Consider the following 17,953-nt stretch of genomic DNA (forward strand, 5'->3'; position numbering starts at 1 on the left):
TAAGAGAGAGGGAATGGGTGACGTTTCAGGTTGAGACCCGTCTTCAGTCTGAAGAAGGTTCTCGACCCGAAATGTCACCCATTCCCTCTCTCTTAGATGCTGCCTGACCTGCTGGGTTACTCCAGCATTTTGTGAAACCTCCTATCAGACGTGGATATTTTGAAGCTTATTTATTATTGGCATGCTTTCTTCATAGTTAATATGTATGTTTATTTTGGCGCAGTTATATTTGAAAAGATGAATTAAAATAAGCAAATTACAATGGAAGGGAATAAACTGCACCCTATCCCAATTAAAAAGCAAACTTGAAGCTATATTGTATATAACAGTTCATTGATGTGTTCAAGTACTGAACACATTTCTGAATCATTTTAATGCAGTATTTGGACAGTAATTCAAATGAGGAGTTACAGGATAAAGAATCTGGTGGTCTTCCAAAGAGTTAACTGATTTTGTACCTCTCTTTTTCATGTTTTTGATTAAGTTGTGAACCTTTCATGGCTGTTTGGGTCTTGTTTCTGCCTGCAGTATGTTTAAAGAGATGCGGCCTTTTTCATTCCCTTGTCTATTTAAAGTAATTAATAACATAATGCTAAATATATTGCCAATAAATTTGTTACTTGCATCTTGAAGGACGCCGGTCATAAATCACACTCGGATTCACTGCAATGCATAATATTTTTAAAATTAATAGTCCGATTTGAGTTTGGTCATGCCAGATGCCTTCATTAGATCATTGGAGCAGTCAAAGGCAAGAGATAATTCCGTTCCTGCAAGGCTATACCCCCACATTCCTGCTTTTCTCTCAAATAACTTAAGGTTTGGTCATGTATGGTATCTCTATATACTAAAACACTTGTTTGTTTGTTTGTTCCTGAACTACAGCCAAAACTGTGCACGATAGCGCACCAATTTTAGGCCCACCTTACTCACCGTTGTCCCTTTGGTGTTAATGGAAGGTTTCAATGAAATTGGTGTTATATTTTTAAAGTTATGCACATTTTAAAGTTTAAATCTATCTCCTAGGGAGGGGGAGGGAGAGAGGAAGGAAGAGGGAGGGGGGAGTATAATGGGGGTTGATGGGGATGGGTGGGAGGGGAGGGGGCGAGGAGAGACACCACTGCAGGAGAGGTTTGGGCCCAACGGATCCACTTCGTCGAGCTTATAGCTAAAGGGGAGGAAACTGCTTTCTTCAGGGCACTTTGGCAATCACTTTTTGCAGGTCACTCTTGTTTACTTTCTTGCACAGACCAGGTACCACATTAGCGATCACTGGGCACTGTCAATCCGAAAAGCTTGTTTTGTGCCTTTTTTTTGTGGAGTTGCTGTTGCAGATCATGTTTGATGCTTCGTTATATAATCAGCAAAAGTACTGCACAGTAGGAGGCTATTTGCTCCTTTGTGAACATGTCAATGAGGATTAGTTTTGGAATCCAATTCAGGTGGTTTTGTTGGGTAAAAGAATTAGCAAGGAACTTGATTGTGTAGGAGTTAAAATTTCTAGTCAACCCTGTATTTAGGGTAAACAGTATGAACAGGGGAAAAATACTTGTGATGAAGATGCTTTTAGTTCATGTACACATGTACACTGGGAGTCCAGTGAGAGAGCAGACCTCCTGAGCAGTGTAAGCTGAGCTCAAATTACTAATGAAGACCAGGTTGTGCTGCAAAATTGTATTTGGGGACTTAACTCTTTCCTTTCCATTTGACGTTCCTAGTAGCTGGAAGTTCAGTCAAGATCATTAGTTTAGATTGCTGAACCATGAGTAACAGAGAAGGATTGTATTATTACCACTAGTGCGTTTCTTAAAAATCCAAACACAATTTTTACCATTTTGCTTTCTGTTTCCCCTCATTTGTAAAGAACTGCCCGATTTCAGTTCAGTGCCAACCCCCCAAAATGTTAACTATTCCTTGACAGCGCAGCACATTCATGTCGACGACATAGTACGGCAAGTGTAATTTTTATTATTGTTTGTCTTTAACTATTGAAATGGGTGTACGATTGCAAATGGTGCCATCTTGTTTGATTGGAATGTTCAGTTTAGTTTTATCACATGTACCGAGGTACAGTGAAAAGCTTTTGTTGCGTGCTAACCAGTCAACAGAAAGAAAATACATGATTACAATCGAGCCGTTCACAGTGTGCAGATACATGGTAGGGGAATGACGTTTAGTGCAAGGTAAAACCAGTAAAGTCCGATCAAAGATTGTCCGAGGGTCTCCAAATGAGGTGGATAGTAGTTCGGGGCTGCTCTTTAGTTGTGGTAGGATGATTCATTTGTCTGATGTCAGTATTATAGATGAGCAACCTTCTTCACTTTTGAATAGTGTATGTGCTTTCATAACCAGCTTCACACAAAATGTTGGGGATGTATCAAGTGGTTGCGAGGCCAATTTCCCCAGAGATCAATCAAGAAAGGAAGCAAAATGGAGGCTGGTTTATCATTGTTTTTTAAATCTTCTGCCAAATGAGTATGGTACAATTGTTTATCGTTGTGACTCAAAAGGATGAGAATGGACATATCCGTCATTGATAAAAGGATGATGAGGAAATTGTTCAAGATAATGGAGGCACAAAATTAATTGTAAAAAGAAAATGTGTATCTGGCCAATCAATGTATCACTTTAGAGAGAAGGCAAATGCTGACGTTTGCTGGGATAAAGGGCACAAAATGCTTGAGTGACTCCTTGGGTTAGGCAGCATCTGAAGAAGACATGAATAGGATTTTGTTACTTTAAATTAAAATAAAATAAATTTTATTTTCTGTGAAATATCTGAAAGCTAAACATCTAAGTGGGTAGCAAAAACATCGGTAATTAACTAATTATAGACCAGTTAGCCTAACATCGGTAGTGGGGAAAATGCTAGAGTCAGTTATTAAAGATGTGATAGCATCACATTTGGAAAGTGGTGAAATCATCGGACAAAGTCAGCATGGATTTACAAAAGGCAAATCATGTCTGACGAATCATAGAATTTTTCGACGATGTAACTAGTAGAGTGGATAAGGAAGAACCAGTCGATGTGTTATATCTGGACTTTCAGAAGGCCTTCGACAAGGTCCCACATAGGAGATTGGTGTACAAACTTAAAGCACACGGTATTGAGGGTTCAGTGTTGAGGTGGATAGAAAATTGGTTAGCGGACAGGAAGCAAAGAGTAGGAATAAACGGGTCCTTTTCGGAATGGCAGGCAGTGACTAGTGGGGTACCGCAAGGCTCAGTGCTGGGACCCCAGTTATTTACAGTGTATATTAATGATTTGGACGAGGGAATTGAATGCAACATCTCTAAGTTTGCGGATGACACAAAGCCGGGTGGCAGTGTTAGCTGCGAGGAGGATGCTAGGAGGCTGCAGAGTGACTTGGATAGATTAGGCGAGTGGGCAAATGCATGGCAGATGCAATATAATGTGGATAAATGTGAGGTTATCCACTTTGGCGGCAAGAACAGGAAAGCAGAGTATTACCTGAATGGTGAACGATTAGGAGAAGGGGAGATGCAACGTGACCTGGGTGTCATGGTGCACCAGTCATTGAACACAAGCGTGCAGGTGCAGCAGGCAGTGAAGAAAGCGAATGGTATGTTGGCATTCATAGCAAGAGGATTTGAGTTTAGGAGCAGGGAGGTTCTACTGCAGTTGTACAGGGCCTTGGTGAGACCGCACCTGGAGTATTGTGTGCAGTTTTGGTCTCCTAATCTGAGGAAAGACGCTCTTGCCTTAGAGGGAGTACAGAGAAGGTTCACTAGATTGATCCCTGGGATGGCGGGACTTTCATATGAAGAAAGACTGGATAGACTAGGCTTGTACTCGCTGGAATTTAGAAGACTGAGGGGGGATCTTATAGAAACATATAAAATTCTTAAGGGGTTGGAGAGGCTAGATGCGGGAAGATTGTTCCCGATGTTGGGGGAGTCCAGAACCAGGGGTCACAGCTTAAGGATAAGGGGGAAGTCTTTTAGGACCGAGATGAGAAAACATTTCTTCACACAGAGAGTGGTGAGTCTGTGGAATTCTCTGCCACAGAAGGTAGTTGAGGCCAGTTCATTGGCTATATTTAAGAGGGAGTTAGATGTGGCCCTTTTTGCTAAAGGGATCAGGGGGTATGGAGAGAAGGCAGGTACAGGTTACTGAGCTGGATGATCAGCCATGATCATATTGATGGCGGTGCAGGCTCGAAGGGCTGAATGGCCTACTCCTGCACCTATTTTCTATGTTTCTATCTTAGTGAAATCTTTTTATTCCATTTGGGTGAGATTCTATGGTCGTTAAACTATTTACACAAAATAAATTATTTTTGTTTTGCAGTCGATGTTTTTGAAATGGGAGAAAGTGGATCACTTTCTCAGTTAACCAGGCAGGTTGTCACAAGGAAAATTGGAATTGATGCTCAAATTTAGTTTTGTATTGAAACATTGCTACATGAATAAGGGCCAATATCACCAGAGCAAGAGACTTAAAATTACTCGTAAACAAATCGCTCTAGTAGAATTTTCACCGAAGCAGTGGTAGACTAAACCTCAGTTGGACTTTGTGGAGCGAAAGGATAAGCAATGTTTTGGGTCGAGACCCTCCTCAGACTCGACCCGAAAGGTCGCTTATCTGCTTCCTCCGTTGATGCTGCTGACCCACTGAGTTTCTCCAGCATTTTCTGTTTTCCTCAAGATCCCAACATCTGCTGCAGTTCCTTGTGTCAGCTGGACTTTGTTTTACCCTGGAAACCCTTTATTACATTACCCCTTAGTCAACAGTGTTTTTCTGAAATAATTTTCATAAAACACAACTGGCGGAATTGAAGAAGACTCTTTCTGGTTGTGATTTTGCTCGAAGGTTTATTCACAAGGAGCAGATATTTTTACAGTTCCAGAGCTAGGATTTGTACTTGGCCAGAGGAAGCCAGCTACACCAGTTGTCAACATACAACTTTTTACATTTGTTCCTTCGTCCTTTTATCTGTGAACTAGTTCCTCTCACTGCAATGCCAAAATTGCAGGGGGTTGAAGAAAAAACCATGCTGAGGAATTCAAGTGTGAGGATTAGGAAGCCAAATTTAGTAGTGTGTGTTTGAAGAATTGGTACCAAACGGAGGGGGTCATCCGTCAGTAATGTTTTTCTGTGACATTTATCGAAAAGTGAGGTGTCCAGTGATACTCAGTTTGAATCACGCCAAAGCTGCTTGGCTTCATTGAGTCAAAACATGGATGCAAGGGTTTATGTGGGGAGATCGGTGAGGATATCCGTACTGGGTGAGAAAACAGCATTTGACTGAGCGTACCATCAAAGGACCCAATCAAAATAAAATAGGAAATTGCTCACTGCGATTGTAGTCAATTCAGGAAACAAAGGCATGCTCCAAAAGGTCCCACTTTTATCCTTCACCCTATTGTCTTAATGAAGTCACATCAGGAAAAGAGTTGGGGTGTCGTGAGTGTTCAATTTTATTTGCAAAGCACACACTTAAATGCAATGTTCTCCTATGAGCAGGGTTTATATGGAAGATAGACACAAAAAGCTGGAGTAACTCAGCGGGACAGGCAGCATCTCTGAAGAAAAGGAATGGGTGATGTTTCGGGTCGAGACCCTTCTTCAGACTCCTTCTCTCCAGAGATGTTGCCTGTTCTGCTTTTTGTGTCTACTCCAGCTTTTACTCCAGCTTTGTGTTACTGAATACTTCTATTTTAAAATTTTTGAAAAGTTTTTGTTCAGTTCTTCATAATCTAAGGATGTCTCAACCAGCCGTGAAGCTAAAATAGATCGCCTTTGTGTTCCTTGATCTTTTCTTCATGCACCTTGAAATATTCCCTGCCTTAAGTTAATTAATGATTGTTAGCTCTGCACCTTAAATTAGATTGTCCCAGTGGACACGTGCAGGTGTTTAGATCAGGCCCTGCAAACTGGGATTGCTTTGCCTAACACTTTTATCAAAGGAAGGACATATGTTGAATGGCACCTTCTGCCTCAAGTATTTTAATAGCTGCCTGTTATGACATCTGTTGACTGCTGCCTTGATATGTTATCCAATGTCACCCGCTCATAAAACTTGGAATCGCAATCAATTTTCTGCCTCCAGTTATTTTAAAGATTGATTAAAGCTGAATTAGCACCGAGTGAAATGGAATAGGAGTAGAAGGAATGTAATCCAGTGGGGAGCCTCTTAATGATGCCCTTTGCCAATATCAATGTCCATTATTTAGTGCAAAGGAAAACACTAAAATTCACGCTGTTCATTTCATAGCTCAGCAACTGAGTGTTTTTGGACTAAAGTAAGTCTTCAGATTGGGGAAAATATGGCTGTCCTTTACGGGGAAAGATCAAGCAAACAAGGGAAATAACGCCTGGGTGATTTGGACTGAGAAATATAATGGCCAGGATTTCTGAATTGTGCTTGGGGATTACAGTATTGCCATTCATTGTGAGGGTAACTTAATGTCCCATGCAGAGTCAGAGAGTAATGTCAGCCTAGGTTAAATGCTCAAGTATCTGGCGGGCGGCTCAAAATCACCACCTTTTGATACCGTGCCAGCATGTCACTTGGCATTTTAGTAACTAGTTATAAAACAAAGTGATTTCTTATAAGTGCCCTTGTAAGTAATTGCCATCTTGCTGCAGTGGAGGGAGGGCTATTTTCTTTGGAGAACTACTGAACGACTACCTCATTGGTGACCCTCAGACTTTGCCGGCTTTACCTTGCACTAAACGTTACTCCCTTATCATGTGCCTTATACGCGGTAAATGGATCGATTGTAATCATATATTGTCTTTCTGCTGACTGGTCAGCACTCAACAAAAGCTTTTCACTGTACCTCGGTACACGTGACAATAAACTGGACTGAACTGAAATGGAATGGAGAGTGTCACAAGGAAAAATTTGTTTCAAAATAAACAGACACTGGCTATATATTCCGGTATTATCTCATTAATTTTGAGAACTTTCTTAGTCATATCTGTTTCCTTGTTTATACATGAGAAATATTATAAGATCATGGATGGATGGATGGACCGAAATATGTTCAGGGGTTATCGTTGACAAGATACTGCAATACAGTGCCCTCCATAATGTTTGGGACAAAGACCCATTATTTATTTATTTGGCTCCGCAATTTGACATTTGTAATAGAAAAAATCACATGTGGTGAAAGTGCACATTGTTAGATTTTATTAAAGGCTTTTTTTTAATACATTTTGGTTTCACCATGTAGAAATTATAGCTGTGTTTATACATTTCAGGGCACCATAATGTTTGGGATACATGGCTTCACAGGTGTTTGTAATTGCTCAGGTGTGTTTAACCGCCTCCTTAATGCAGGTATAAGAGAGCTCTCAGCACCTAGTCTTTCCTCCAGTCTTTCCATCACCTTTGGAAACTTTTATTGCTGTTTATCAACTTGAGGACCAAAGTTGTGCCAATGAAAGTCAAAGAAGCCACCATGAGACTAAGAAACAAGAATAAAACTGTTAGAGACATCAGCCAAACCTGAGGCTTACCAAAATCAACTGTTTGGAACATCATTAAGAAGAAAGAGAGCGCTGGTGAGCTTACTTTTTATTTCACAAAATGCTGGAGTAACTCAGCAGGTCAGGCAGCATCTCAGGAGAGAAGGAATGGGTGACGTTTCGGGTCGAGACCCTTCTTCAAACTGAAGAAGGGTCTCGACCCGAAACGTCACCCATTCCTTCTCTCCAGAGATGCTGCCTGACCTGCTGAGTTACTCCAGCATTTTGTGAAATAAATACCTTTGATTTGTACCAGCATCTGATATAATTTTCTTACACTGGTGAGTTTATTAATCACAAAGGGACTGGCAGGCCAAGGAAAGACCTCCACAGATGATGGTAGAAAAATTCTCTCTTATAATAAAGAAAAATCCCCAAACACCTGTCCGACAGATCAGAAACACTCTTCAGGAGTCGGGTGTGGATTTGTCAATGACCACTGTCCGCAGAAGACTTCATGAACAGAAATAGAGAAGCTACACTGCAAGATGCAAACCACTGGTTTGCCACAAAAATAGGATGGCCGGGTTACAGTTTGCCAAGAAGTACTTAAATGAGGAACCACAGTTCTGGAAAAAGTCTTGTGGACAGACGACAGGAAGATTAACTTGTATCAGAATGATGGCAAGAGCAAAGTATGGAGGAGAGAAGGAACAGCCCAACATCCAAAGCATACCACCTCATCTGTGAAACACGGTGGTGGGGGTGTTATGGCCTGGGCCTGTGTGGCTGCTGAAGGTACTGGCTCACTTATCTTCATTGATGACACAATTGCTGATGGTAGTAGCATAATGAATTCTGAAGTGTCTCGACACATCCTACCTGCTCGAGTTCAAACAAATGCCTCAAAACCCATTGGCCGGCGGTTCATTCTACAGAAAGACAATGATCCTAAACATACTGCTAAAGCAACAAAGGAGTTTTTCAAATCTAAAAATTGGTCAATTCTTGAGTGGCCAAGTCAATCACCCGATCTGAACCCAATTGAGCATGCCTTTTATATGCTGAAAAAAAATAATGAAGGGGACCAGCCCCCAAAACAAGAAGGGTCACGACCCGAAATGTCACCCATTCATTCTCTCCAGAGATGCTGCCTGTCCCGCTGAGTTACTCCAGCCTTTTGTGTCTATCTTCGGTTTAAACAAGCTACTGCAGTTCTTTCCTACGCAAATAAATCGTTAGTTCATTTTCGATGCTCTCTAGGTTGGCACAGATTTTGCCATTGTGTCTGGATGGAAGAAGAAAATAAGTTTAACCTCTCACAGTAACATGCGGACTTAATTAAATGAAAATCAATGATATTTAAAATTATTCTTGTTTTGGCCTCGGGCTGGGTCAGAAGAATTTTTTGTGCAGCTAGAATTACTTCATGGCATATAACTAGAGAAAGTTATGCATAATGAATTTGCCTGAACAACTCTTTGGTTTGGGAGACAATTATAACAGTAATATTTACAGTTTTGCTAATCAGACGTGCACTTTTATGTTGTTTTGTATTTATACATTGAAGAGAAAATACAAATGATTCCCATTGTCTGCTCGGGTAAGAAAATGCAATATTTTGACCTCCATGCGATAGATTACTTCAGTGAAGAAAGCCAATAAAATGTTGGCCTTCATAACAAGAGGAGTTGAGTATAGGAGCAAAGAGGTCCTTCTGCAGTTGTACAGGGCCCTAGTGTGACCGCACCTGGAGTACTGTGTGCAGTTTTGGTCTCCAAATTTGAGGAAGGATATTCTTGCTATTGAGGGCGTGCAGCGCAGGTTTACTAGGTTAATTCCCGGAATGGCGGGACTGTCATATGTTGAAAGACTGGAGCGACTAGGCTTGTATACACTGGAATTTAGAAGGATGAGAGGGGATCTTATCGAAACGTATAAGATTATTAAGAGGTTGGGCTCGTTAGAGGCAGGAAACATGTTCCCAATGTTGGGGGAGTCCAGAACAAGGGGCCACAGTTTAAGAATAAGGGGAAGGCCATTTAGAACGGAGATGAGGAAAAACTTTTTCAGTCAGGGAGTTGTGAATCTGTGGAATTCTCTGCCTCAGAAGGCAGTGGAGGCCAATTCTCTGAATCCATTCAAGAGAGAGCTAGATAGAGCTCTTAAGGATAGTGGAGCCGGGGGGTATGGGGAGAAGGCAGGAACGGGGTACTGATTGAGAATGATCAGCCATGATCACATTGAATGGCGGTGCTGGCTCGACGGGCCGAATGGCCTCCTCCTGCACCTATTGTCTATTGTCTAAAGGAGATAGTATGTTTAGAATTTGGAATAATCCAGCTCCGATTGTTCATAAGCGAAAAGAGCAGAATTCGGCCATTCGCCCCATCAAGTTTTACTCTGCCATTCAGACATGGCTGATCTATCTTTCCCTCGCAACCCTGTTCTCCTGTCTTCTCCTCATAAACCTGACACCATGACTGATGGATTAATCTGCTGCAGATGTAACCATTGAATGCTCGGGTCATTTTTCAATCCTGAGACTAATGGCAATGAAACAAACAAAAGGTTATATGTTATCTAAATAGGCATTGATTTGGAGAAATATTTTTAGATTCAGTTCAAACAACGGGGCTATTTTAATCCCCTTGTATAACACTGTTGTTTGTTTTGCTTTGCTTTGCTTGTGTGCAGCTTTCATTGTAAAGATGTCTGATTTGTCGATTCTTTACTTTAGTTTTCATTTTGGTTTGTCAACATGCCTGTGGAGTTGGAATATTTTATTATATAAAAAAAGCGCCTCACAATGAAAGTTGTTCTTGGGGCTATTTCATCAAACAAGAGACTTGTGAAAACTGTAGATATTGTATGAAGCTGTCAATACATTAAAATGTTTACGTAGGTTCAAACCAGCATCTGCAGTTCCTTCCTACACATGTTATCTGGGTGAATCGTATAAGATCCTGCAGGAAGGAACATAACAGGGTAGATGATGAGATATTTTCGCCAGTGGCAGAAATTCAAATGAGGGGTAAAGGTTATCTTATTGAAACATATAAGATAATTAGGGGATTGGACACATTAGAGGCAGGAAACATGTTCCCAATGTTGGGGGAGTCCAGAACAAGGGGCCACAGTTTAAGAATAAGGGGTAGGCCATTTAGAACGGAGATGAGGAAGAACTTTTTCAGTCAGAGAGTGGTGAAGGTGTGGAATTCTCTGCCTCAGAAGGCAGTGGAGGCCAGTTCGTTGGATGCTTTCAAGAGAGAGCTGGATAGAGCTCTTAAGGATAGCGGAGTGAGGGGGTATGGGGAGAAGGCAGGAACGGGGTACTGATTGAGAGTGATCAGCCATGATCGCATTGAATGGCGGTGCTGGCTCGAAGGGCTGAATGGCCTACTCCTGCACCTATTGTCTATTGTCTATTGTTACAAAATATGGGGGGTGGTCACGTAAAATTGAGTTGTGCCGGAACGTCTTGCAGAGGATGGGGAATACAAAGATTTGGCGTATTTCAAGAGGGGCAGATGAGAGAATTAAGGGTTTGTCGAGAACTGCTATGGAAGAGATGACATAAAATGCTGGAGTAACTCAGTGGGACAGGCAGCATCTCTGGAGAGAAGGAATGGGTGATGTTTTGGCTCGAGACCCTTCTTCAGGACCAGCATCTGCAGTTCCTTCCGACACGTGGAAGGGATGAAGTTTGGGACAAATCATCCATGGTCAATGGTGGGGCACGCTCAAAGGGACGAGTCATCTACACCTGTGTCCACTTTCTTCTGTGTCTTAAGTTAAATTATTTAAAATAAGTTTGAAATGCATACCCAGAATCACAAAGGCTCATTGTGTTTTAAAGTATCGGGTGATAAGCCTTGTTTGAAATGGCATGTTGTTTCGGTTTTTGTTTTCGAGATACGGCATGGAAACCGGCCCTTGGACCCGCCAAGTCTGTGCCGATCATCCATCTTCCAGTCACACTGTGTTATCCCACTTTCGCAGCCATTCCTTATAGACTACGGGCAATTTACAGAGGTCAATTAACCTACAAACCATTGAAGCATTGCCGGCTTAATGTGTAGTCAGGACCTGCAGGTGCTGGTTCACACCGAAGATGGACACAAAATGCTGGAGTAACTCAGCGGGACGGGCAGCATCTCCGGATAAAAGGAACGAGTGACGTTTTGGGTCGACACCCGAAGTCTGAAGAAACGGCACCCATTCCTTCTCTGCAGATATCCTGCCCGTCCCGTCGAGTTCCGCCATCCTTTGTGTCCATCATCGGCAGTTTAACTTGGGGATCAGTTTGTTGACCGAGGACTAAATCTGTGAATGATAAGGCAATCTGTGATGCCTTATTGCCTGCCCTGCTTGGATTTTGGGTGGCAGAAGAGCTCCAGATGACTGGGACTGATTCACTTCTTGTGCTATCTGCAGGGAGTTTCCATGTTTTTCTTGTGCAGATTTTCCCCTGGGTGTTCTTGTTTCTCCTCTGCTCTCAACAATGTAACAGCTTTTGCATCAATTGGCTACTACAAGTTACCCCAAAAGCAGGCAAGTGTTTTGAAAATGAGATGTGCGTGAATAAGCATGTGTGGGAGAATAGATTTTTTGATTTTGATTTAGAGATACAGCGCAGAAACAGGCCCTTCGGCCCACTGGGTCCGTGCCGCCCAGCGATCCCCGCACATTAACACTATCCTACACCCACTAGGGGCAATTTTTACATTTACCCAGTCAATTAACCTACAAACCTGTACGTCTTTGGAGTGTGGGAGGAAACCAAAGATCTCGGTGAAAACCCAACGCGGTCACGGGGAGAACGTACAAACTCTATACAGTACAGCACCCGTAGTCAGGATCGAACCTGAGTCTCCGGCGCTGCACTCGCTGTGAAGCAGCAACTCTACCGCTGTGCCACCGTGCCGCCATAATTGAAAGAGAAGTGGAAATGGGTTTGATCGCACTGTTCTGTGAGCTGGTGTCGACTCAACGTACCCTTCTATGTTTAGTTCAATTTAGAGATATTGAACGGGAAACAAAACCTTTCAGCCCTCCTAGTATGCACTGACCAGCGATCCTCGAACATTAGCACTATCCTACACACACCAGGGACAATTTTACATTTATGCCAGTTAACCTGCACACCTTTACATATTTGGAGTGTGGGAGGAAACCGAAGATCTCGGAGAAAACCCATGTAGGTCACGGGGAGAACGTACAAACTGTACAGACAAGCACCTGTAGTCGGGATCGAACTGTAAGGCAGCAACTCTACCGCTCCGCCCAATGTTGTAACTCAATTTCTGAGAAATTCACAGGTGAAACTAATTCGAGCCAGAAATTAAGTTTTATTTCAAAATTGTCAGCAAGAGTTTTGAATCTCATGCCAAGCAGTCCATTGAAGAGCTGCCTTGTGTTTAAAAATCAAAACCGACCAGTGATGGCTTCTATACTCTTGGAATTTAAGCAATTGAGTAACTAACGTAAATGGATTGATTGTAATCACGTATTGTCTTTCTGCTGACTGGTTAGCACGCAACAAAGGCTGTACCTCGATACACATGGCAATAAACTAAACTGAACTGAAGCGAATGGAACATTATGTCAAGTCTGCAAAGGGAACCTGCTTCTGACATGAGCTGTGTTCAACTTTCAGCCAGAAATCTGTTGACAACATATTGCGGCGCTCTTTCTAGATATCCGAGAAATGTTGCCATCAGTGAGATAATGGTAGCCAGAGACATCCTCTCAGATGGAGATAATTCCAAACAAAAAATCCCGATTTTGAGTAAAACTGGAATATTAATGTGCTGTTACGTGAGGTTGTTGTGGAAATTTGTATTAGTTGAGTTTATGAAAAACCGATGGAATTGTGGTAGTATAATTTAAGAAGCGATAAATCACAATTGATCGTTGGTTGGGAATCTGCTCAGTCACAAGGGTGAGGTTGAATCACAGTTATACAGCACACAAACAAGCCCTTTGGCCCAACATGCGTATCTATGCTGACCAAGATACCCTGTCCACACTCGTCCCACCTGGCTACGTTTGGCCCATATCCCTTTCAACCTTTCCTATCCATGTACCTGTCCAAATGTCTTCTAAATATTATAGGACCTGCCTCAACTACCTCCTCTGGCAGTTTGTTCCGTACACCCACCACCCTTTACGTGCAGCGGAGGTACTTGGAGAAGGTAGACACAAAGTGCTGGAGTAACTCAGCGGGACAGGCAGCATCTCCGGATAGAAGGAATGGGTGATGTTTCGGGCCGAGACACTTCTGTCGGGGAAGAGGGGAACATCGAGATATGGAAGGGTAAGATGTGAAAACGAGAGATCAAAGGCGGCGAAGCTCAAGGAGAATGTAGAATACATCATTGTTAGCCAGGGGAAGGTAACAACGAAGCATACATAAAATACAATTTAATCAGCATAGATTCAAAGAGTAAAGAATCAAAGAGTCTGAAGAAGGGTCTCGACCCGAAACATCACCCATTCCTTCTCTCCTGAGATGTTGCCTGTCCCGCTGAGTTACTCCAGCATTTTGTGATATGATAGTCTTTCCAGGTGAGACAGAGGTTCACCTGCACCTCCTCCAACCTCATCTATTGCATCCGCTGCTCCAGATGTCAACTAATTTACATCGGCGAAACCAAACGCAGGCTCGGCGATCGCTTCGCTCAACAACTGCGCTCAGTCCGCGTCAACCAATCTGATCTCTCAGTGGCCCAGCACTTCAACTCCCCCTCCCATTCCTAGTCTGACCTTTCTGTCATGGGCCTCCTCCAGTGCCATAGTGAAGCCCACCGGAAATTGGAGGAACAGCACCCCATATTTCGCCTGGACAGCTTGCAGCCCAGTGGTATGAACATCGACTTCTCCAACTTTAGATAGTTCCTCTGTCCCTCTCTTCCCCTCCCCCTTCCCAGATCTCCCTCTATCTTCCTGTCTCCACCTATATCCTTCCTTTGTCCTGCCCCCCCTGACATCAGTCTGAAGAAGGGTCTCGACCCGAAACATCACCCATTCCTTCTCTCCTGAGATGCTGCCTGACCTGCTGAGTTACTCCAGCATTTTGTGAATCAAAGAATATACGATTAGAGAAGTCTGTTTAGCATGCTGTTTCTCTGCACCCTGCATGGAAAGATCTAATTATTCCTCTATTTCCTTCTAACTGTGTAAACTTTTGACCTTTACTAAATCTGATCAACCTTCTTTTTTAAGGCTTTGCATTTGCGATCATAAGTGGTTCTGTACAATTTGTTTTTCTTGTCTCGGAATCTTTAACAGGTTTTCGACAATGCAACTCTGTCACTGTGAACCCTTTATCCGATTTCTCTCAAAGTCTTCGTGGTTTTGAACAGCTTCATGAGGCTGTTCTTATCTAAGAACAACCCGGACTTTTTAGCCTATTCATTTCACCGATGTTGTCCCCAGTCCTGGCCCAGAAAGTTGCATTTGGCTCTCTTCAAAGCCTCTTGACCCTTTAATTCTGGTGCTCAGCAATTGCCACAATGTTCAAGTTAGGGTTTTGCTTGTGTTTACAAAATCAGTTCTCCACAGCTTCCTTCATGTCATCGTCTATATCTCTCGTTTCCCTTCTCCCCAACCAGTCTGAAGGAGGGTCTCGACCCAAAACATCACCCATTCCCTCTCTCCAGAGATGCATAGAAACATAGAAAATAGGTGCAGGAGGAGGCCATTCGGCCCTTCGAGCCAGCACTGCCATTCATTGTGACCATGGCTGATCGACCACAATCAATAACCCGTGCCTGCTTTCTCCCCATATCCCTTGATTCCACTAGCCCCGAGCGCTCTATCTAACTTTCCCTTAAACCCATCCAGTGATTTGGCCTCCACTGCCTTCTGTGGCAGAGAATTCCACAAATTCACAACTCTCTGGGTGGAAAAAGTTCCTTCTCACCTCAGTTTTAAATGGCCTCCCCTTTATTCTTTGTGGCTCCTTGTTGATGCTGCCTGTCCCACTGAGTTACTCCAGATTTCCTTTTCTGTGCTTCCACTTTTACAGCCAAGGACCCTTTTTTGCCTTTTTATAGGTCTTCTCAACTTGCCCCCGTTTCCCAAGCCAATGTCCTTTTGCAATTTGTTATCACTGTCCATAGCTGTTTGCTTTGTCGCTAAAGTTTGGGTCATCTGCAGATATAGAGACCACACTGAGGTGTCTTATTTGATTTATTAATTACATTCTGCTAAGTAATGCCTCCAGCACAAATGTGAATGTGTATGGGTGGCACAGGGGTGCCTGACAGCGCCAGGAACCTAGGTTCGATTCCGACCTCGGGTGCTGTCAGTGTGGCGTTTGCGTGTTCTTCCTGTGACGATGTGGCATTCCTCCGAGTGCTCTGGTTTCCTTCCACATCACAAAGACACGCGGGCTGGCAGCTTAATTTGCTGCTGTAAACCACCTTAAATATGTAGGGAAAATGCATGAGAAAGTGGGATAAAATCGAATGACTGTGAATGGTTGGATTGGACTTGGTGGGCCGAAGGGCCTGTTTCTGTACTGTATCTTTAAACAAAAGTAAATTAATAGACAATAGACAATAGGTGCAGGAGTAGGCCATTCGGCCCATCGAGCCAGCATCACCATTCAATGTGATCATGGCTGATCATTCTCAATCAGTACCCCGTTCCTGCCTTCTCCCCATACCCCCTGACTCCGCTACCCTTAAGAGCTCTATCTCGCTCTCTCTTGAATGCATTCAGAGAATTGGCCTCCACTGCCTTCTGAGGCAGTGAATTCCACAGATTTACAACTCTCTGACTGAAAAAGTTTTTCCTCATCTCCGTTCTAAATGGCCTACCCCTTATTCTTAAAATTCATGGATAGGAAGGATGGAATGTGGAGGGGGGAGAGTATGGGGGTCAGGTGGTCTGTGTGGTCACTTCTACACACACTGTCTGGCATCACAGCCAGTTTCATACTCTCACTGCTAATGTTACTTAATTTTGCTATTTCATCTTTGCTAATTTTGCATTTTAAATACCTTGTGATGATTCATGTACGTAACTACTCAATGCACCAGGTGCGCTCGGTTGGGGTGGGGGTGGGGGGTCTGGAGCCCCGGGTGTGGCTGTGGCAGTCTGAAGAAGGGTCCCGACACGAAACATCACCCATCCACGTCCTCCAGAGATGCTGCCTGACCCGTTGAGTTATTCCAGTACTTTTTTATTGTGCCTGTTCAGTCTGCATGAGCACTCCATCGATCCAATGCCGCTAGGACATCAAGGTGAGAAAAAAAGACATTTGTAGATCTCCTTGGGTCAAGATCGGACTTGTCAGAGACTTGGAAGTTACAAGATGGTGCTGGATCATGGCGACTCTCTGCGTGCTGTTCCAGAAGAGGATCTATTGTACTAGTGTACAGTTTCATTTAATTAGATAGCATGCGGAACAAGCTTCTCACTGTATCTGTGCGCGTGACAATAATAAACTAGCCTGGCCAAGCCATCCTCTGTCTATTCAAAAACCTCAATGGCTTGATTCTAATATAATTTGCTTTCCTCTTACTCATTCTTATTTGTACTGTGACAATTTATTTTCTCCAGAGGAATATTTCATGTTTTTTTTAACTATTTGTAATATTTTCCATTTTTTGCTTTGCAACTGCTTTGCAGTTTTTTTGTTGTTGTTGATCCTGTCAAATTTAAATGTGATCTTTTCCTCGCTCGAAGAAATGTTGGAATCCTTGAAGATTGATGAAAATAAGGCATTAATACCTCACGAGGGGGAACCTCATTGAAACCTACTGAGTAGTGAAAGGCCTGGATCGAGTGGATGTGGAGAGGATGTTTCCATGAGTGGGAGAGTCTCGGACCAGAGGCCAGAGCCTCAACATAAAAGGACGTACCTTTTAAAAAGGAGACGAGGAGGAATTTCTTCAGTCATTGGGTGTTGAATCTGTGGAATTCATTGCCACAGAAGGCTGCAGAGGCCAAGTCAATGGATATTTTAAAAGGCAGAGTTTGATAGATTCGTGATTAGTACGGGTGTCAGGGGTTATGGGGAAAAGGCAGGAGAATGGGGTTGAGAGGGAACGGTGGATCAGCCATGATTGAATGGCGGAGAAGACGATGGGCCGAATGGCCTAATTCTACTCCAAGAACTTGCAAACTTATCTATGCATGTAAGCTGTCACTCCAACATGTGCTTTTTGGTCTCTATTCTGTCCCACCTTCATTTTATATTTAATATATTTTTTTTAATTTCCTTTTTTACTGTTTTTTTGTTTAAAATGTATTTTCATTGCCCTTCTCTTCTATATTTGCATATAGTTTAGTTAATTATTTGATTAGAAACTTAACATTTTATCCTGCTGCCTGATGTGAACATAATCTGTCAATATGAATTCTAGATTTTTTAGATTTAGAGCTACAGCGCGGAAACAGGCCCTTCGGCCCACCGAGTCCGTGCCGCCCAGCGATCCTGTCATTAACACTAACTGAACATTAACACTATCCTGCACACACTTGGGACAATTTTTACATTTA

The 17,953-nt window shown here is 42.8% G+C and overlaps 1 protein-coding gene across 5 annotated transcripts in view; it reads left to right on the top strand.

Annotated features, from left to right (window-relative positions):
- The window catches only part of pard3aa (par-3 family cell polarity regulator alpha, a), a 946,605-nt gene that overhangs the window by 14,855 nt on the left and 913,797 nt on the right, over positions 1–17,953 (top strand). The gene's annotated exons all lie outside the window — the stretch shown is intronic.

This window comes from Rhinoraja longicauda, chromosome 2, assembly GCF_053455715.1.
Source record: "Rhinoraja longicauda isolate Sanriku21f chromosome 2, sRhiLon1.1, whole genome shotgun sequence".
Taxonomy (NCBI): Eukaryota; Metazoa; Chordata; class Chondrichthyes; order Rajiformes; family Arhynchobatidae; genus Rhinoraja; species Rhinoraja longicauda.